Here is a 22,322-nt window from a genome sequence, read left to right on the forward strand (position 1 = left end):
GGCTCCATCCCAGGACCCTGGGGTCATGACCTGTGCTGAAGGCAGACGCTTAATGACTGAGCCACCCAGGTGCCCCTTGTGTTAATCTTCTGAGGTTCATGGTGTGCTGTTTCAACGTGTAATTTCAAATCTTTTTTTTTTTTTTTTAAGATTTTATTTATTTATTTGAGAGAGAGTGAGAGAGAGCACCAGAATAGGGTGAGGGACAGAGGGAGGGGCAGACTCCCCGCTGAGCCCGGAGCCTGATCGGGATTCAGGGCTTGATCCCGGGACTCCAGGATCATGACCTGAGCTGAGGGCAGCAGATCCTTAACTGACCAAGCCACTCAGACTCCCCTCAGACCTTTTTTTTTTAATTTCAAGAAAGTTTTCTTGAAATATAATTTTTAGTGTTTGTTGCATTTCCTTGTTTGGGTTTTCTTCTACAGGAAACCCTGGGAGAGTAGGTCACCGGATATCTTTACATAACTCTATTAGATAGGCCTTCCCATTCCCATTTTTCAACTAAGGAAACTGATGATCAAAAAAATTATGTAAGTTATTCAAGTTTCCACAGCTGGTAGCAGGAAAGCTAGAACTCTAGTCTGATTACCTCTGTATCCTGAGGGCTTTCTCCCACACTACCCAGCTGCCCAGGTCCATATGTCACACAGCCTGATTTTCCCTGTTTTTATTTCACTGCCCTTCTTTCAGTGGTCACTCTCCCATGTCTTATAACCTTGCTGCTCAAAGAAGGGTCCTTGGACCAGCAGCATTAGCATCTAATGAGCTTTGGAGCTCATTAGAACTGAGGAATATCCTTTTCTTCAGGACTACTGAGTTTTTACAAGATCCCCTGGCAATTTTTGTGCACATTAAATTTTGAGAAGCAGTGGTCTAGCAGAAAAATCTAGACAGTGTTTCTCAAACTTTACTGCATGTTAGAATAACTACAGAATCATGGGCGCCTGGGTGGTTCAGTGGGTTAGGCATCTGCCTTCAGCTCAAGTCATGATCCCAGGGTCCTGGGATCGAGCCCTACATCAGGCTCCCTGGGAACCTCAGGGAGTCTGCTTCTGCCTCTCCCCCTGCTTGTGCTCTGTCTCTCTCTGTCTCTCTCAAATGATTGGGCTCCTTCTGTCTCTCTCTCTCTCTCAAATGAATAAATAAAATCTTTAAAAAAAAAAGAATAACTACAGAATCATTTAAAAATCCCGATACCTAGGCTACAACCCTACCAATGGAGCCAGAATCTCTGGGGATGGAGCCCAGGTATCAATATATTTTAAGATTCCCTAAAAGTGCAGCCAGGTTTGGGAACCCGTGCTTAAGGCAGTTCTCTTCAGACCTTTTGTTCCTCCGAATCACCTGGGAGCATCTGAAATGGCAGTAGGTAGAGGATGGGGCCTGAGAGTCTGCATTTCTAACGAGTTCCCAGATGACAGATGTTGCTGGTCCCAGGAGTTTCTGGTGTCAAATCAAACTACCTGGGGTTTCCTCCAGCAACCCCAATCAGTCTGAATAAGACAGGATCAGGGCGGGATCCCAAAAGGCACAGCCCTGGCCTGCTTACCTTTGCGGGAGATGAAACAAGGAACTCTGGGAGACGGGGGTTGGGGGCGGGGGTTGCTGCAGGCTCTTCTAGGTCCTTCCAGGTTACTTCACACCTGGCGCTGGGCTAAGCAGCCGCACCTAGCAGACAGGCTGCCGGTTCCCGGGGCATCAGATGGCGGCACGGCAGCCACGGGGCGAGCACACGCTTCTCTCTGGCTGCCTGCGCCTTCACCGGCTGTCTACTTTTTCTTTCCCTAGTCTGTTCTTCCCTCCCTTCGCCCTGGGTTCCTCCCTGGGGCACCTGCTGCGTACTTGGGCTTTGGACTAAGTCCAAACTGCAGACGCCGAGGCCATAGCCCTGAGGCGCTCAAGCCGGAGAGCGAGCGCCCGGCGACGAGTGCCTAAAAGTGTACACAGCAGGACAGAACTCGATTTGGTTTCCATCCCGGCCCCATTCATGACATGCAAGGTTTGGTCTGACGACTGCAGCTTGGCAGGACTTAACACGTTCTCACTCCAGCTTATAATTTACATATTTTTCTCCCTTGGCAAGACCCCAGCTACTGTCAGCAGCAGGTTGTCTGGGACTCGCTGGGTGTGAGGCAGCCCCGGGTTGGGTGAGCTGCGCCCAGAGTTTTGACTCAAACCCACTGGCCTGCAGTGGAGCGGGGATGGTTGCTCCTGAGGCAAAGGTTGAGGAAGGGCTTCCCTCTGGACGCCCCAAGGCTGAGGAATCCCCTGCCAGCCTTACCTGGCCCTGCCCCTGAGGTGGCCGAACACTCACCCAGAATCCCGGTGGCCAGAGCAAACTGACTCACTTTCCTCTAGGTCTGACAGAAAGAAAAGAGCGATGGTGTTGGGGAGGGAAAAAACCGAGACCTTAGGGTGCCCATTGCAAAGACTGCCAAGTCGAAGATTCTTTAAATCTCAGTTTCTACATTGAGATCATCCTGTGTATTTTTCCTGGGGGTTTGTTCACTGATATTTTTCCTTCTTTTTTTTTTTTTTTAAAGGTTTTATTTATTCATTTGAGAGAGAGAGAATGAGAGACAGAGAGCACGAGAGGGAAGAGGGTCAGAGGGAGAAGCAGACTCCCCGCTGAGCAGGGAGCCCGATGCGGGACTCGATCCCGGGACTCCAGGATCATGACCTGAGCCGAAGGCAGTCGCTTAACCAACTGAGCCACCCAGGCGCCCTCGCTGACATTTTTCTGGGCACTACCTACAAAGCCTTTTCCACATGCCAGGCAAAAGCAGTCATCAGGACACGTGTTGACCCTCTGGAATAACACTGTTTTATTTTCTAGATTCTGAAGACTCTGTTTCATTTCTTGCCAGTTTCTAAGGACTCAGAGAAAGCCACTCTGGGACCTAAAAGAGTTAATGTAGCTCAAAGGCTGAGCAGGCTTTTCCTCTCTGCTGGTAGCATAATTAATCCTTACTGTTCCCGAAACCTGGCCAAGGGAAGGCTTCATTCCCCAGATGAGGTTCAAACAATCTCCCTAAAACCCTTGTCCCAGCTAGTATCCACGGCCAGGTGCAATCTGGGTTGGACCCAGCCTCTTGGGATTAGGGTCTGGTCTCCCATGACTAGTCTTAAGTAGATATAAGCCCCTCTCTTCACTTCCCTAATCCTAATAACACCTCTTGGGAGTACTATTTAAATGGAGCTGTTTTGAGAGCTACAACAAAAGAAGAAATTTCGTATTCCATGAGTAATTGGCCTAATGAAATCTCACCTGTTGGGGGGTGGCTAATTAACCAAGAGAGAGCAGAGGAGGAAGCAGCTCTGGAGGAGATCCCCTGACAAGCAGGGAAATGTCCTAGGGTGTGGAGGGGGCTGTCTTTGGGACTGGAAGTTTTAGCGTCACCACTAAGACCCTCTGGCAGCCTTAAGCATCCAGTGAATTAGAGGAGCTCCCTAAGGGCTCTTAAGATCCAGGCCTGGAACCAACTGCCCTGAAAAGCCCCAGAGTTAAGGTTCTGCTTTCACCCTGCTGGTTCTCAGAGTGGTTGCTGGGAAACAGCATCAGCATTGCCTGGGAACTTGTTAGAAATGAGCATTCTCAGACACCATCCTGGATCTACTGAGTCTGAGCCCTGGTGGGATCCAGCAACCTGTGTCTGAGCAAGCCCTCCAGGGATTGCAGTGCAGGCTCAAGTTCTCGAAACACTGCTCCAGTGAAAAACATCATTGTTTGCTCAGCCCCTTTTACATCTGGATCACCCAGAGGGAAGGGGGGTTGGGAATTTCAGATCGGTCTGCCTGGTTCTGAAGACTAGCTTTGTCACCACCTAGTCCTGTGACCTTGTATGTCTGTTCCCTCAGCTCTAGGATGGGGGGAGTAATGCCTCTTCCAGAGGAAGGCGCGAGTGTCTTGTCTTCCCCCCAGCAATCCATCGAATAGGAAATTTACAGAACAGGACCCACCGCCCCTAGAGTGAAAATCTTGTGAGACAAGGAATGGCCACACATGTACAAGATGCTAAGGTTAATACATTTTTAATTAACATTTTTAAATGGCTCTAGGTTTAAAAGAGTTCAGTTCAGCCTTTGAGCCCCGAGGATAAAGAATTGTTTTTAGCAGAAAAATGTTTCCCCAGGCTGACTTTCATCCAAATAGTTTCAAAGATTAGATTAAAACTTTCCTAAAAAGTGAAACTTAACTTCATGCACTTATGCTTCCTCTTTTTTTCTTGTGAAGAGAGGGAGAAGAACAGATCGTGTGAAGCTTGATTTTCGTTTTTTTTGTATATGTAATTCAGGATTAGGTAAAGTTAAAACTGATCAAAATGATTTGAGCATTTTTCCTTCTCTCTTACTTACGGCAGAACATTTTTGACTCCATGTTGCATGTTACAATGCTTTTTGCGTACATATAAAAAAGCGTATCTTTAGAGCAGGAATTTCAGAAAACACAGAGAAATATGAAGAAGAAAACACCCATATCCTACTGCTCAGAGATGACCGCTGTTAATGTTTCAGTGTATTTCTATGTGGGTTTTTTTTTCTGCTAAAAGGTATGATTATTAATATGTATGTGTACATTAAAACTTTTTAATGGGATCATATCATACTGTGATCACCCTGCAGAGGTGGGATGGACTCCTCCCACCCAAAACTTGGTTCAGATGTCAAAACTGGTGATGCAACACGCACACACCAAGAGGATATGATAAGATTTATTACTCACATTCTGAGGCTTTCTGGAGGGAGAAGGGGAGTGCAGGACACGTGTCTAAAGAGGTCCAAGAATGGCTCAAGAGAGCAGGGAAAGGCAAATGGCATTGGTTTTTCTTGTGGTTAGGAAAGGCTGGGGTGGCCAGGCCTTGTGTGGTTTGCTCCTCCCACTGGTGCGGAAGGAATGGTGCCCTGCTCTTTCTCATCAGCTTACCCAGATATGGGGCAGAAAGGGAAAGAAGAGTGGTGAGCTCTACAGCTGTCACCAGCCCAACACCAAAACTGGAGTTAGACTCTTTATTACTTGCACAGCTGTGCATCTTTGTCCTAAATTTACTATCATTTGTTCTATGTTTAGGAATGACCAAAATCTTCATTGTCGAACTAAATTTCTTTTGACATTGGCATCTTGTGGCAATGCCAGTTTTCCCTGTAACTTATCATTTATTTGTTCATGTTCCAGAATGATTTATGGATTGAAAACAACATGATTCTTTTCTTATAAAACAAACAAAAGATCGTGGAAGAATAAAACGTAGCATATATCCCGAAAGCATTGCATCACTAAGTTTCCCTTGAAAATAAATATAGCTTGCTCAGGGAAAAGAATACAGATAGTTTCCTTGTTTGTGAGTGTATTTGCATATGTAATGATCACACATATCTCTCGCTATTCTGCAAAATATGACTGCAGAATGTGTGAGTCACGTATCTAATCTGCTTTTAAATATTGGTTCTAAAGAATGTAGGTACTTCTAATCCTACAGTTGGAGTCCACACCTTGTAACAACAAAAGACAACTCAAGTCAGCTTTGCAAACAGGAATCATAACTAACCGCGGGGCTATTTTTTCCCTCTGTAATAAAGAATGTTCCAGCATCTTTAATGACCGAAGATAATCCTCTGTCGTCATCTGGTGCATCTAGGTTATAAAAATATATACACTGCTTTGAAGAAAGGTTCTGGTCCACTGATGTCAGGTGAAGGTCAGATTATGGAAAACTGGCATTGTTACAGCAAGAAATGAGGCCTGCTTATGTTTTCTCTTGGTATTTTGAATAAAGAATCTCACTACACAGTTTCCAGCTTGAAGATTTAATTAAGGGCATGAGGAGTGATTGATTCTAGATGCTGATCACTGATGATGACTTGCATGCATTAGAGAAAGGCCTTCTATTGAAATGGATGAAAGGAAAAATATGGTTTCAGATTGAAGGCCTCCTGAAGAACATTTTGAATAGACCAGGAAGATCAGAACAAATTGGAACATCTTCTTCCAAGATAAAAAACACTTAAAAAAAAGCAATTTGGTAGAGACCTTAGCCAATCCTATTTTTCCCCGTGAATGCAAAAGAACTTGTCATCTCTGAGGGGCGACCGGGTGGCTCAGTCGTTGAGCGACTGCCTTCGGCTCCGGTCATGGTCCCAGGGTCATGGGTTCGAGCCCCGCATCGGGCTCCCTGCTCCGCGGGAAGCCTGCTTCTCCCTCTCCCCCTCCCCCTGCTTGTGTTACCCTCTCTCGCTGTGACTCTCTCTGTCAAATAAATAAACAAAATCTTAAAAAAAAAAAAGAACTTGTCATCTCTGAGAAATAAAGTGGGTATGCTTTTTGAACCGAGTGTAAAGATTGGCAATACAATGTCAAAATAGTAGCTAGATGCGGGAGACATAAGACAGGAGGATAGAGGCAGGGTGAATAAATTGAGAAAGAACGCTCTCCCACAGTTTTTAATTTAGAGAAATGGGTGTTCCTCGTACTTCCCCTAAGAGGGAAGATGGCTCAGGCCATCACAGACATGCTCCCGGAGCTTGCCTTTTGGTGGCTGCTGTCCCCGGGAAGCTTCCCGGAGCTTCTGTACTGGTCACCTGGGAGCCAGGTCAGAGCTGAGCTCACACTCCTTCCTCCAGGAGCCCTGTGTGTTAACCTTATTGAGATGTTTAGCCACTCAGTGGCTTTGGTTTCAAACGGCCTCTCCTGTTTTCCAACCTCAGGAAGAACTCCTTCGGTATCTTCACCAGGGATAGAAAACAACCTGCATGAACTTGTTCACACCCAATCGGGGCGGGGGGCAGCGGGGGGAGGCACTGACCCTCTTCCTTCTCCGTTTCCCTGGCTGTAACAAAGGCTGTGGTGACTGACAGCAACAGGGCAAGGATCCCCAGGGTCCTTTAACCCCAAGTAGTTCTCCCAGTAAAGAATCCTGGAGGCTGTGTCTTTGTGAGCACTTCTGTGCTCTCCAGCATGGAAAAGCCAGGGAGATTAAGGCTGTTGTCTAAGCCTCTTATCTCCCAGGCTCAAAGTTGTCTAGTGACTGCCCAAGGCACTTGGCAGGAGCCCAGGAACCCAGCCTGGAGCTGGCCTCATCATCATCTTGTCTCTGCAGGCTACTGGCAAATGCCTGGGCCAGTGAATGACTGGGCAAACCACCCAGCTGCAACTTAAAACACACAAGAAACCCTTGTGGTGGGCATTCCCAAAGTTAGTCTTTTGATATACCCAAGAGACCTTCCCAGGGGCGCTCTGTTTGCCTCTGCTTCCCCCCACCTGCAGAGCTTCTAAGGCCTCCAGCTACTGCCAAGCAAGAGCTCTGTGTGGTCATGTTAACTCTTGACCCAGAACAGGAATTTTTGTGGTGACCCCAATCTAAAATGAGTCCCATGAATCTTCTGAAGACATAAAAGATCTTAACTCTTGATCAAAATAACATGTTTGAGTATCCTTAAATCTCTTGCATGGCAAGTTCATATTCTTTTTTTTTTTTTTCCTTTTCTTTCTTTTTTTTTTTTTAAGTAGTCTCCATACCCAGCATGGAGCCCAATGCGGGGCTTGGGCTCACGACCCTGAGATCAAGACCTGAGCTGAGATCAAGAGTTGGACATGTAACTGACTGAGTGCCCCCCACCCCGGGCACCCTGGCAAGTTCATGTTCTAATACTGAGTATTTTTTGAATTTGTGAAGGAAGAAGTAGTTCTCTGCCTTCGGGAACATTGGCTAATTATTTGTAGAGAGTTAAAAACTACCTTGATATAAATTCATGCTAAACCTCAGATTTTATTACTGTCTGATATTAAAGGGTGAGTACTGATCATGAAAATGATGATAATGGCCACACTTTATTAAACACCAGCTTTGGGTCACATGCCATGCTAGACACTGTGCCTACACTCAAGAACCACAAGACACATTTTATCACCCCCACTTCACATATGTTAAAAGTGAGGCTCTGAGTGGTGAGGGGACTTGCCCAAGGTCACAGAGGCAGTTTCACACCTGGTCTGTCTTTTATTTCCCCCACCCCCACCCCCCAGCTATTATTTTGACTTTGTATTGGCAATCTTTACAATTCGGTTCAAAAAGTTTGTATTTCAGGGATGACAAATTCTTTTGCAGTAGAGACAGAAAATACTTCTAAATCTCTCTCTTTTTCCCTCTCTCTCTCTCTTTTAAGAACTTTCACAATAAGATAGACTTTGATGAACTATGCATGCTGGGACCGAAGAAAACCATAATGGCCCCTGAGAATGGTAAGAGCACCTACCTCATAGGATTGCTTGGATTGGGTTCCAGTAATGCATGTGGAGCAGTTGACACGATGCCTATCACACAGTCAGCATTGAAAATGTTGCCTATCACCATCATGGTGACGGTAACAGTGATAATGACGATGATGACATGGTTATTGCCCTCAAGAAGCTCCCAGTCTGGTGGAGGAAACACTCGGGTAAACAGATAATCATCCTATAGTGCAGTGTGAATAATGCATGAAGGGGGACCAGGACCAGAGAGAGAGGAGAACTTGAGCCAACCTAGGGGCAGGGGTGTGCCTGGGGACCACAGCATTCAGTCAACACAAAGACGCACGGTGCGTATGTGCATGGATGACTGTGACTTAAAAGGACGGCTTGTCTGTTCGTCTGATTGTGTAAACAGGAAAGAGGTTCTGACAACTGCTACTTTATCATTTCCCTTTCCTTGTGCTACAGAGGACCAGGATCTGTAGGAGCTTTTAAAAATATCACCTTGCATGCCATTGAAGAGTATTTTAGATTTGTATTCCAGTTATCAGAGATCCCTTTGTAATATAAAGGGGCAGGCAAGATGGGGAAAAAAAGAATTACGGTTGCCTACAAAACTGAACACATTTCCTGTGATTATAGTCTCAAGGCTGAAGTTCCATGCTCACTGCAGACTTTTTTTGACAGTGTGTGTACCTGTCAGAAGGTTTTAAAAGAGTGTAAACTAGGTTCTTTTGGGTTCCCAGAGACTCTGACTCAGGACTCCAGCAAGAGGCCATTTTCGTCTGTTGACCTTTCGTGAATGGCTTTCCCTGACCCGGGTCACCTGAAGACATGGCCTCCGGGCTCCTGGTCATCTGGGGAACGTGGCTTTTCTCAGCTGCTCATAAGAGCAGAGTAATTCAATCATTCGCCAGTTGTCAGTAAGTATCCAGTCTGCCCAAAGTGCTATGGGAGACTTTATGAGGAACGCCTGATCCCTGGTCTTAGCATTTCCAATCTAGTTAATAAGGTAAGGTCTACACTAGGAGGGAAGAAGTACCACACCAGGCTGCCACAGGAGGGGTTCAGATACTGAGTGCCACAGGACTTTGGAAGAGGGAGAGAGCTGCCTTGCTCCATGTAGGTATTTGAGGGAGGAACAAAAGGATGTGTCAGTTGAATGGATGGATGGGGAAGGGGGGGATGGGGAGATGAACACGTGCATGGGTACAGTGGCCTAACCATAACATAGTGGTTTTGAAGCCAGTTGGACAAGAGCTGCTGTTCTGTCCTTTACTAGCTGAACGACCTCAGGAGATGTGATTAACCCCGTCAAACCCAGTTCCCTCACCCATAAAAGAGAGATGATAAGACTTGCCTTGCAAGCTTATTGAGGGAATCAAATGTGATAAGGTTTGTAAAGCAACTGGCATATGGCAGGTACTCAGTGAAGAGCCACCATGTTTATTCCTAGTGGTAATGGTCTAGAAAAGTTTTCAGGTGGACACGCAATTGGAAGCGGGCCTGAGACAAGACAGACCGAGGTGGAAAGGGGGAAAGGACAATCTGTTGGAAGAACAGCGTGATGAGAACGTGTACCTAGAAAAGCTGGAGGCACAGGCAGTGTGGCTCGGGGAAGCTAACTGGAGACACGGGTTCGCGGGGTCAGAAAGTCCATTTGGGGCCTGAGTCGGGAGGCCTTGAAACGCCAAGGGGTTCTGGCTCTTCCCCGGAGGCCCCGTGAGGAATCCTGAAGGTTCAGCAGGAAGCAGAACGGCTCCCTCTGGGCTCCGGCCTTGGCCACATCCGGACTTCCTTTGAACTTGGAGGTTCTCATTTTCTACAGTATTTATAGTTCCCTTTACCTCTGACAAGTAGCCCCTGGACTTCCTGTGCCCAGGACAGCCGCGGGGCAGTGACAGCCAGCACCCCCTCCCTCCCCACGGGCAGCTGTGCCCCAAAACCCGCCCTTGACAGTTAAGAAGCAAATGATTTTTTTTTAAAGATTTTATTTATTTGAGAGAGAGAGAGCACGAGAGGGAAGAGGGTCAGAGGGAGAAAAAGACCCCCTGCTGAGCAAGGAGCCCGACGTGGGACTCGATTCTGGGACTCCAGGATCATGACCTGAGCCGAAGGCAGTGGCTTAACCAACTGAGCCACCCAGGCGCCCAAGAAGCAAATGATTTTTTTAAAAAAGATTAGCTGGCACAAAGGGAAACCAGGCCCGCAAAACTCCCCTGGCGGATAAATGCTGCCGGTGAATCCGCTCTCACGGGGCCCAGTGCAGAAGGCCCTCGGGCCGCCCGCAGATCAGGGGGCGCGGTTCCAGCGCTTCCCGCCACCGAGCCGACCACGCGGAGGCTGACGCACAACCTACAAGGTGCCTGCCTACAAGGTTTCCTTCAACAGGAGGCAGCAGAGGCGAGGGGAGAGGTTCTCGGCTCACGGCTTTCAGAAAGCACGAGCGCCGGAGCTCAAGACGGCCCGGAGTCCGGCGCATCTTAACGGGGTCCTTCCGGGATCCCCCTCCGGGAGTCTGCAGAGTCTGCAAAGTTCCGGGGACATGTGCGTTTTGTGAGGAGAGGACCCGTCGTTTTAATCCGCTCCTTTGGGTTCTGAGCCCTCCCGCGCGTCTTGATCACGTGTACCCTCCCTCTGGCTCTGCGCGTCCCTCGGACGGTGGGCAGCGAAGAGGATGGAAGCAGGCTCAGGGCCCTTCCGCTGCCCTGGCCCCACGACAGAGCCGACGCTAAGGTGACGTTCTCTGTTACTGTGGACAGAAGCGCGATGTGTCAGGGGGCACTACGGGAAGGTCTCGCCGCCCCCGGCGCCTCGGCTCCTTCCGCTGCGCCCCTCCCCCACGGGGCTGACTTCCTGTGCGGAGGCCGCGCCCTCCCCCGGAGCGCCGTGTGCGGCTGCGCCCCGGTGGCTGGTGGGCGAGCGCCTGGCCGCGGCTCAGGCCCTCCTGGCTCTGCGCTCGGGGACGACAGCAGCTGGAGAGAGAGCGGGGAAGTGGGGGCACATGGCGGTTGCTTTGGTTGCTGTTGTTCGTCCTCATTTATTTGAATGACCAGCCGTCTCTTTGAGCCGACCTCTGTGGCACGTCGTGGTAGCTGCAGCGGTAAAGAGCCGCACGCTGGAGGCCGACGACTGCGGCTTGAGTCCTGGCCCCAGCGGTTGTTACTGATGCAACTTCGGGCAAGTTTCTTAACATTCTAGACCTCGGTTTTCCCAGGGGAAGTGAGGTGCACTGATTCCAGGCCTGGCTCATAAAAACTGCTGCGGTCACCCTCCACATTCTGTCTTGTCCCATTGGCTGGCCGAGGGGGCCTGCGGGCCCCGGAAGCCCTGTGGGATGATGGAGCCACCAAATGGAAGGAGCCTGGGTCCTTGAATCACCAAGTGGAAGGCCACCTGCCAAATACCAGCCCTGAACTATTACTTGAGTGAAAACATCTCGTATTTGTTAAGATTCTAAGATACCGAGAATCTACGATGAGTTTCTATAGCAGTAGGTCTACTTCATAAAGTCATTGCAAGAATTCAAGGAATTAACATAGGCAAAGTCCCTAACACGGTGCCTGGAACATATATAAATGAGCTATAAACATAAGTGCCATTATCATGGTATTTGAATGTATGGATAGATAGAAAATGACCTAGAGAAAGGGAGAGACAGAATTATCTTTAAGGGTTGCAAAGTTACGTGGCCAGAGTCTTTCTTCCCCCAGTTTTATTGAGATAACGGCACTGAATAAAGGTGTGCAGCATAACGGTTCGACTTGCATATATTATGAACTGATCACAGTAAGTCTAGTTAATATTCATCATTTCATATAGATACCCAGGAAAGGGGGGGGGAAATACCTTTTTTTTCTTTGTGATGAGAACTCTTGGGACCTACTCTCTTAACTTTCAGTACTATACAACAGAGTTCAAGTTAGCACGCTGTACATGACATCCTTGGCACTTAACTTATCTTAAAACTGGAAGTTTGTACCTCTTGACCACATTCACCCAATTCCCCCGCCCCCCACTCCTACTTCTGGTAGCACAAATCCGATCTCTTTTTCTATGAGTTTGGTTTTTTGTTTGGTCAGTTTTGTTGTTGTTGTTGGGGTTAGATTCCACATATAAGTGAGATCATACGGTGTTTTTCTTTGTCTGATTTCTTCCACTAAGTCCAGAGTCTTAGCTCTTAGATTATTGTCAAGATAATATTAAAAATATATTTTTACTATACGGCTGTAGAGTTTGCATTTGGGGGGCAAAGAAAGGCACTGTAGAAAAATAAATTGAGGCATTTATTAGTACATTTCTGTGTTTCTTGAAGGAAAATAAAAGACAACTGCTTTTCTCAAAGAGATACTGTCTGGATGAAATAGACAGTTTTTTTAACCAAATAATGGTATTTATGCAAAAAATAGTATCTTCTCTTTCCCAGTCATATAATCGTTGAGATAATTTGCTTCTATGAGGGAGGGAGGGAGGGAGGGACGAAGGAAGGAAGGAAGGAAGGAAGGAAGGAAGGAAGGAGGGAGGGAGGGAGGGAGGGAGGGAGGGAGGAAGGAAGGAAGGAAGGAAGGAAGGAAGGAAGGAAGGAAGGAAGGAAGGAAAGAAAATAATTGAGCCCGCCTCAGCAGTAACCACCTCTGAGATGTTGGTATTTCTCTTGCAGTGCTGCCTTTCTGTCCCAGTCACAAAGGCTTAACCCCCAACATCAGCATTAGTTCTTTTTCATTTTTATTATTACAACAACCTCCTACTAGCCAGCCTGCTCCCTGTTTGCTCCCCATGCCTCCCTGCCCACTCCCAAATCCATCTAGCACAGTGTCCTCAGGATAATTGCCTCAAAATCCTTCTTTGTCACCCTCTCTCTCCTGCTCCAAACTCTGCAAGGCCCTTGGTTGTTTCTTGCAGAGAATCTCAGATGTGTTAGAGAAGAGCTATAATGGTAGAGAACAAACTGGTGTCATGTATTCTTTAATCATTGATTGAATTCATTCAAATAACATTTCTTTAAAGATTTTATTTATTTATTTGAGAGAGTGTACGTGAGTGGGGGGAGGGGCAGAGGGAGAAGGAGAAAGAGAATTTCAAACACTCCACACTAAGCATGGAGCCTGATGCGGGGCTCAAGCTCATGACCCTGAGATCATGACCAGAGCCAAAATCAAGAATCAGACGCTTAACCAACTGAGCCACCCAGGCACCCCTCAAATAATGTTTTTGATCACCTGCTATCAACCAGGTGATAAAACAGTTAACAAACAAAACAGGCAAAAAAAATCTCTGCCCTCATGGAGCTTACTCTAGAGTGTAGGAAGATAGAGAATAAATGAATAAATACATTAAATCACGGTGCATTAAAGGTGATAAACAGGGAAAAATTAATTATAGAGGAATAATAGTACCTATCAGGAGTGGGGTGGGAGGATGCCATTTTAAATAAAGTGATCAGGGAAGGACTCATGAAAAGTGATATTTAAGCCAAGACCTAGAAGATGAGGGAGCAGGGTATGTTCAGAGCTGAGAAAGAGCATTCCAGAGGAAGAATTTTGGACCAAAAGCAGGCTTGGTACGTTTGAGGGGTAGCACAGAGTCCAGTGTGGTTGGCATGCAATGAGTAAGAAGAGTCCAGATTGAGTGAAGGCCAGAGGACAATCAGATGGAGTTTGGCTTTTACCCTGAGTGAACTGGGAAGCCATTGGAGGATTCCAAGCAAAGACATGTATTGAAATGATTGGTCTGGTGGCTGGGCGGCAAATGGCCTAGAGTGGGCACAGACAGAAGCCAGGAGACCAGCGAGGAGCCTAAGATAGTAATATGAGCAAGAGATGATGGATGATGGAAACTTAGACCGGGGTGGTTGGTACCAGTGGAAACTCTGGATATAGTTTGAACATAGATCCAAGATGGTTTTCTGATTGATTGGATGTAGAGTATTAGTGTGAAAGAATAAAAGAAGAATCTATAGTTTGAAGCCTAAAAATATAAGAGATGAGAGAGAAACTGGTTTATTGTGGGAAGATTAGGAGTTTCCTTTCTGGGTGTGTTAAGTCAGATGCATATTAGACATCCAAGTGGGGATGTCAAGTATGTCGTTGGAATTCGGGGGAAAGGTCCAGGCTGGAGACATAAATTTGGAAGTTGTCAGCATATAGATGGCATTTAAAGCTGTGAGACTGGCTAAGATCACCACTCAGAACACGTGGACAGTGAAGACATCAAAGGGCCAAGACCGCGGGGCCCCCATTCCAAGTGGTCTTGGAAATAAGAAGAACCAGCAAAAGAGACGGAAAAGGAGTGGCCACTCTGAGAGACGAGATTAGCAGAAAGTAGGTCCTAGACGCCAAGTGAAGAGTGTTTCCAGGACAGGCTGACAAACTACATCAGATCTGCATTAGTCATATAAGCTGAAGGCAGATCATTGGATTTAGCCACATGGAAGCTACTGGAGACTTGGGCAAAGAGCAAAATGGGAGCAGAATACTGATAAGGCCACCCCATCAGGAAGAACTAGGAGGAAGAGAAGTAGAGACAATACGTGTAGATACCTTTTGAATGAGCTTAGCTATAAAGGAAGTAAATAAAAGGGCCATAGCTAGAGGAAAATATGGGGTCGGCGGGGGGGGGGGTTCCTTAAGGTGGGAGCAATTACATCATAATTGTATGTCACCAGAAAATCGAGAGTTTATTGGCTGAAGTAGCCTGCCATAAGCATAAGATTTCTTTGAAATCTTAAAGATTCACATAAATTTCCCCTTTTACTCTGACCCATATCTGTCTTAATGTAAAAGTATCTATCCTCCCTGTGATATGGTGATTTACAGTAAGATATATGTATATTTTGTCTTCATCCCCATTTCTGTCACAGAACTCCTGAAACCCTTGGAATAGCCTAAGTGATGAGAGCAATAAAGGTGGCTTTTGAAAAGTCCCTAGGTAACCAAAGGATGAGGGCAGGTTGTCAGGGGACCCAAGCATGTGTTTAGAGGGTTGGACCTTTCAATCCCACCCCATGCTGTGTCTATCAGGATTCCTCCTATGGTGTGTGACAGAAGCCCAATTCAAACTTACTAAACAAATGTGGAATTTATTCACATAACTAGAATGTTAGAAGGGGACAAATCAGCTCCAGACATAATGATCAAGGGTTCAACTAATATCATTAAGAACCCATCTCTTTTGCCCTTCAGCAGACGAATGGATAAAGAAGATGTGGCCCTGGGATCAAGCCCCAGTTGGGCTCCACACAGAGTCTGCTTGAGATTCTCTCTCTCCCTCTGCCCCTCCCCCCACTTGTGCGTGCTCCCTAAATAAATAAATAAAATCAATCTTAAAAAAAACTAAAAATAAAAAAGATAAAACCACATATACAGAAGAGATCAAAAGTCATAAATGGATGTGCAATTGAAAATATGAGAAATGTTTGATTTTTTAAACAAACTACATAATATAAAAATTAATCATAAGAAAATTTAAAAAGTTTTTAGATTTTAAAAACAGATAATTAATGTTAGCTAATGCTACAGTGGTAATGTATCAAATCAGCATGTTGTACACCTTAAACTTCTACGATGTTATTTGTTGAATTATATCTCAATAAAAATAAAAAATTTTTAAAGGGATAATTAAATGTTACTTAAGTAATTCTAGACCATAGAAAAATGTAGAAAGTTCTCTAATTCAGTATTAAAAGAGATGATCAACCAATCAATTAAGAATGCAAAAACTTTTTAAATTAGCCAATAGAATCCAGCAATGAATCAAAATAATATCTTCACGATCGAGTGGCATTTATTCTAATAATTCAACAGTTTACGATAAGAAAATCTGTCACGTAATTCATTACTGCAACATTTTCCCAATTACCTATTAATACTTAACAAATGACCCCAAAACCCAGTGTTTTAAGTAAATAACAATGTATTATTTCTCGTGATTCTGTGGTTTGGCTGGTTTCAGCCGGGAAGTTCTGCTCCACACAGTGTGACTGAGTGACTCGTTACTGTCTTCACTGGGAGTTCAGCTAGGGCTGGAACATCCAAGATGGCTTCTCATCATTTAGTAATTTAGCCCAAGCTTCATTACGGTATAATGTCTGGCTTCCGGGGAAGGAGGTGTTCTAAGAGGACCAATTTCCTTGTACAAGGACTTTTCAAGCTCCAATTGCATCATGCTTGCTAATGTTCAGTTGGCTGAAATCACATGAAAAACTACAGAAGTGGAAATACTGGGGAGTGTATTTCATTGGTGTCATCCATGCAACAGTCCACCACGATATTAAAAGAGAAAAATCAAAGGACCCTACCAACAAGTGCCCAAAACACATTTGATAAAATTTAACAGCCATTTCTTTCTCTTTTTTTGAAGATTTTATTTATTTATTTAAGACAGGAGAGCATGAACGGGGCGCGGGGGGGGGGGGGGGGGTGGGAGCACGAAGCAGGACCAGGACCCTGGGATCATGACCTGAACCAAAGGCAGATGTTTAACCAACTGAGCCACCCAGGTGCCCCTTAACAGCCATTTCTAATAAAAACTTCAGGCAAAAGAGGTGTGGAAACCAAGAGCAAACATTCATATGGAATCATATGAAATCACCAATGTCCAGCTCTTTTAGACCTATAAAACAACAATCACATGTGGCTTAACCTAATAACCTAAATGGCAAATGCTAAAACCATTTCCACTAAAATCAGGAACTGGAATGGAAAGCCATAATCATTACTATTATTTAACATTGTCTTGGGATTCTAACAAATGCATTGAGACAGGAATATGAAATAACTGATATAAATGTTGAAAGTGTCTAAACTGTTTAGATACAGTTATATGCCTAGAAAATCCAAGATAATCTTGTAAAATATTACTAGAATTAATAAAAGAACTGAATGTTCTGTCTTCTAGCAATAAGCAGCTGAAAAAAAATGTTTCATTCACAATAAATAAAAACTTTTCTAGAAATTAATTTAATAAGTAAGGACACTTAAATGAAACTATAACATCTTATCAAAGTATTTAAACCCAAATCTTAACAAATGGAAAAAAAAAAACTTAACAGTCTTGGTTGAGAAGATAACATAATGTGAAAATCCATTCTCCCAAAATTAAGATATAAATTTAATGCAATTACAATTGGAAGGCCAGCAGCGTTGAGAAGGTGAGAATTGGATAAATTTGTATACAAAAGGATAAATGCCTGAGAATAGCTAAGAGAAAATTTTGAATAGGCAAAAATTTAATATAAATTAAAATTAAGGGAAAAGATTATGCAGTGAAAACTTGCCTCCTGTCCTTGTCCCACATCTGCCCAGATTCATCTAACCCCCCACTATACGTACATCCTTCCAGAATTTAAATAGATAGGTAGGTAGGTAGGTAGGTAGATAGATAGATAGATAGGAAGACATAGAGAATCTTTTTTTCCCATATTTTCTACATAAAGGGTATCAAATTATACACTCTGAATCATGTTTTCTACTTACTAAATCTCCAAGATATTTGTAGTACAAAAAGAGCTTTTTGGTTCTTTATTATTTAGATGCTTCACCTTCCAGGTGCCTGGGTGGCTCAGTTGGTTGAGAGACTGCCTTTGGCTAAGGTCATGATCCTGGAGTCCCGGATCGAGTCCCGCATTGGGTTCCCTGCTCAGCGGGGAGTCTGCTTCTCCCTCTTACCCTACCCCCTCTCATGTGCTCTCTCTCTCTCATTCTCGCTCTCTCAAATAAATAAATAAAATCTTTAAAAAAAGTGTTTAGATGCTTCACCTTCCATTGTATAGATACACAATAATTTATTTAACTAGTTTCCTATTATGGAATGTTGAGGTTATTTCTAATGTTTTGTTACTGTAAGCACTGTTACAATGTGAGTGTGTGTGTACCCACGTCTTTTCTCCTAAATATATCTGTAGAGTAATTTCCCCAAATCACTATTGCCAGAAATATGCATTGGAAATACTGCCAAATTGCCTTACATACGGGTTACGCCAAGGGGTTATGCCTTTGCCAGAAATGAATAAGAATAGGTTTGCCCATAGCCTCTCCTGCATGGTGTGTTACAAACTTTTGGATTATTGCCATTTTAAAAAGGTGAAAATGGTATCCTAGCATAATTTTCATTGGTACTTGTTTTTTCCTTCTTATTTGGAGTGTGATTGAGCCTCTTTTAAGAGTAATTTGTATTTCCTTTTCAAAAACTTTTCATATTCTTTGCTCATATTTCTAATGGGTTGAAGGATAAACAAATGAATCAATGGAACAAAACAGAGAGTCCTAACCATGTATTTATAGTTTCAAGTAGGACAAAAGTGATTCTTCTTGTCTAGAAAAGGCAAATTTATAGACATAGAGAACAGGTCTCTGGTTGCCTAAGCTAGATGGTAAACAGATACAAGAAGACTTTTTGGGGTGATGGAAATGTTCTAAAACTGGATTGTCATGGTTGCAAAACTCTATCGACTTATTCAAATCACTTAATGATGGATGAATTTCACAGTGTGTAAATTATACTTCCATAAAACTGGTTTTTCTTTAAGTTTTTAAATTTTAATTCCAGTATAGTTAACATACAGTGTTATATGAGTTTCAGGTGTACAATGTAGTGATTTGACAATTTTATGCATTACTCAGTATTCATCATGATAATGTATTCTTTAATCCCCATCACCTATTTCAACCAGCCCCGTACCCACCTCCTCTCTGCTAACCATCAGTTTGTTCTCTATGGTTAAGAGTCTGTTTCTTGGTTAGTTTCTCCCTCTTTTCCTTTGTTCATTTGTTTTGTTTCTTAAATTCCACATATGAGTGAAATCAGATAGTATGTCTTTCTATGACTTATTTGGCTTAGCATTATACTCTCTAGCTCTGTCCATGTTGTTGAAAAGCAATAAAGCTGTTTTTGGGCGCCTGGGTGGTTCAGTTGGTTAAGCGACTGCCTTGGGCTCAGGTCATGATCCTGGAGTCCCGGGATCGAGTCCCGCATCGGGCTCCCTGCTCAGCAGGGAGTCTGCTTCTCCCTCTGACCCTCTTCCCTCTCGTGCTCTCTGCCTCTCATTCTCTCTCTCTCAAATAAATAAATAAAATCTTAAAAAAAAAATAAAGCTGTTTTTAAAAAGTGATTTTTTTTCAATCCAGTGGGGAAGGATTGGATATTAAATAAGGATGAGGGGAGCCTGGGTGGCTCAGTCGGTTAAGCGTCCGACTCCTGGTTTCAGCTCAGGTCATGATCTCAGGTTCCTGGGATCAAGCCCCAAGTTGGCTCTGTGCTCAGCACAGAGACTGCTAGAGATTATCTCCCTGTCTCTCTCCCTCTGCCCCTCCCCCTGTGCTCTCCCTCTCTCTTTCAAATAAATAAATAAAATCTTTTAAAAATAAATAAATAAAATAAAGATGGGACAATGAGTGACTCTATCCAACCAGAAGAAAATAAAATGAGCCCCTCTCTTACCCCATACACAAAATAAATTCTAGGTGGACTGAAGATCTAAATGTAAAAATTAAAACAACAATAATATTGGAGCACCATATGTAAAATCTAGGGTGGGTGAGAGCTTTTCAATCAATATTGGAAATTCAGAAGTTATAAAGTACATATATACATATTTGATGAGATAAAAATGAGAAGCTCTGGCTTGGAAAAGACACCCTAAACTAAGTCAATAGATAAACACTAGCCTGGGGAGCAACCCAGAGATCAAAGGGTGAACAGCTATAATACACAAAGAATTCTTACAAAACAAGTAAGTCAGGGATAAACACCCTTAAAACAGCCAAGGATGTGAATAGGTAATTCACAGAAAAGCAATTCCAGGTGACCAACACATGTATGGAAAGACGCTCAAACTCAGGTGTTAGGAGGGAGATAGGAAGTAAAGTCACAACAAGACATCAGTTTACACTGATCAGATGGAAAAATGGGGGACCAATAATCCCTATTGCTAAAAGGGATGTGGGGACTCTAGTACATATCTAGTTGGAAATACGTATTAATGCAATTTTTTGGAAAGGAATATGGCAACATCTTTCGTGATATCCCTGAGGAGTGAAAGCTTTAAGACTTAAGGACATGTTTTCACAGAAATGGACTCCATTGTAAACAGTGATTAAACAAGCAAACAAAAAACTGGACACAAAGTAAATACTATCTTTGGGAGAATGGTTAAAGAAGTTGTACTACAGCTACACCATAGAGTTCTATGTGGTCGTTAAGAAGAATAAATTGGAGCTAACCTTAGTGAATTAAGAGGGATTCCATTAGGTGCTGGAGAAAAAAAGCTAGATACAGAAAAATATAAAAATAAGAAAACAATGATAAGCATATATGTATTTATACAGATGTCCTTTGATGTTTATGGACGATTACATGAACAAGGAGGAAAAATAGTGTAAGGCTGATGTCTTCGTCTCCTCCAGTTGCTATAACAGAATACCACAGACTGGGTAGCTTCATCAACAGACATGTATTTCCCACGGTTCTGGAGTCTGACATCCCAGCTCAAGGTGTCAATAGATTTCATTCCCTGGAAAGGCCCTTTTCCTGGCTTGCCAATGGCCACCTTTATCCTCATGGGGCCAAGAGAAGAAACTCCAAGGTCTCTTCCTCTTCTTAGAAAGCCACTAATCCCACCATGGGGGTCCACCCTCAGGACCTCCCAGAGGCCCCACCTCCTCATCCCATCACATTTGGAGGTAGGACTTCAACACGTGAACTTGGGGAAACCCGAATATCCGGTCCCTAACAGATAAATAGTAAGTTGTTTACACAGGTTAGGGCAACAAGGATGCACTGAGGATGCTACAGAACAACTAAAAAGGAAAAGGGGGGAAAGAGAAGAAAATAAACAAGATTCAGCTATTATTTATCTTTTAGTAGCCGATTTCTGTAGAGCCCGATAGCTATTGCCTGGGAGATTTCTGTTTTCCAGTCGGAGACACGCTGGCTCAGAGAGGATTGTTCCCTCACCCAGAGCCCCCCAGCAAGGCAATTACTGAGCCAGAAACACCACCCGAGCCTCCTGACCTTCCCGTGGCTTGCACGGAAGGTGAAGTCTATTCCCAGCTAAGTGCAAGCCACGGGCAAGGAGTAGAGGAGCGAGGGTATAGACGGTAAAGGCTTGGCTTCATGCACCGGGGGTTTGGACGTGGCCCTGCCACTAGAGAGTTGCCCAGGGTCACCCGGCTGGGTGGAGGGCGGGTGGCTGCTTCCCGGCGCTTCCGGAAGAAGCAGAAGAGAGAAGGGCTGCCCCCACGTGAACCAGCGCCCGGGTCGAGCTCCGTGACTGCAGCCCGTTTGTGGCCAGCGGTGCCTTTGGGGGGATGAACAGGGAGTGGGAGTGGACGACCAGCCGCAGCAGATGTGACAGGAAATCTGTTCCTCGGTGGCTCTTGGCGAGCCGCTGGGGGTCTGGCGGAACCGGGAGGGGTGGGGGGTGGCGAGGGGAGGGGCGGAATGTCTCTTTTTCATTTTTGATTTTGCAGGTCCTTCTGAACGAGAATCGTCACTGCCTGCGTGTCTTTGGAAAGCGGGCGGCTAGATTACAAACAAAGGGAAGAGGGGGCGCAGTAGGAGTAGGGAAAGTGCAATTTTCTGGAATTCAGTGGATTAAAATGATTTCAGATGGAAGTCAGTGAGTGGTCAGCCTAATTTCTCATTCTGTTGACTTGTCTCTGAGGGCCCGGGGATCTAACGCCTAAAAAATAAAAGCAAGCAGCAATTTTTTTTTTCTTTGCGTCATTAAAAAGTTTACAGCTTGTGATCCCTGAGGGTAGATCGTGAGCATTCCCCCCCCCCCCCCCCCCCCCCGGTATCTGGGAGTCTATCTGGGACGTGACTCCCTCCAGAGCCGGTCCCCTGGGGGGGAGCCCGCGCAACTCAGCCAAATTCAAGGGTTGCAACTGAGCCTGGAAGCAAGCTCGCTCCGCTAAAAGGGGCTCCGGCTGCGCCCCAGCGAGGAGGCAGGACTGGGGCCGGGTTGTGCTGGAGCAGCTGCGGGGCGGCGTCAGCCCGGGCTTGCAGAACCTTCTCCTTCCTTTAACCACAGCCATCCGCTCTTTGCTTGCGCCCCACTTCACCGGCACTCAGCAGGATAAACGGAGCTCTTAAA

At 44.9% G+C, this 22,322-nt stretch overlaps 1 protein-coding gene across 1 annotated transcript in view; it reads left to right on the forward strand.

The window, feature by feature from the left end:
- The window catches only part of TBC1D19 (TBC1 domain family member 19), a 196,658-nt gene that overhangs the window by 161,849 nt on the left and 12,487 nt on the right, over positions 1–22,322 (forward strand). Inside the window, exons 22-23 of the transcript XR_003520789.2 lie at positions 8,164–8,239; positions 8,977–9,153. The gene's annotated coding sequence lies outside the window, so the exon portion shown is untranslated. The remainder of the gene's footprint in view (positions 1–8,163; positions 8,240–8,976; positions 9,154–22,322) is intronic.

The sequence above is a fragment of the Zalophus californianus genome, chromosome 2, assembly GCF_009762305.2.
Source record: "Zalophus californianus isolate mZalCal1 chromosome 2, mZalCal1.pri.v2, whole genome shotgun sequence".
Taxonomy (NCBI): Eukaryota; Metazoa; Chordata; class Mammalia; order Carnivora; family Otariidae; genus Zalophus; species Zalophus californianus.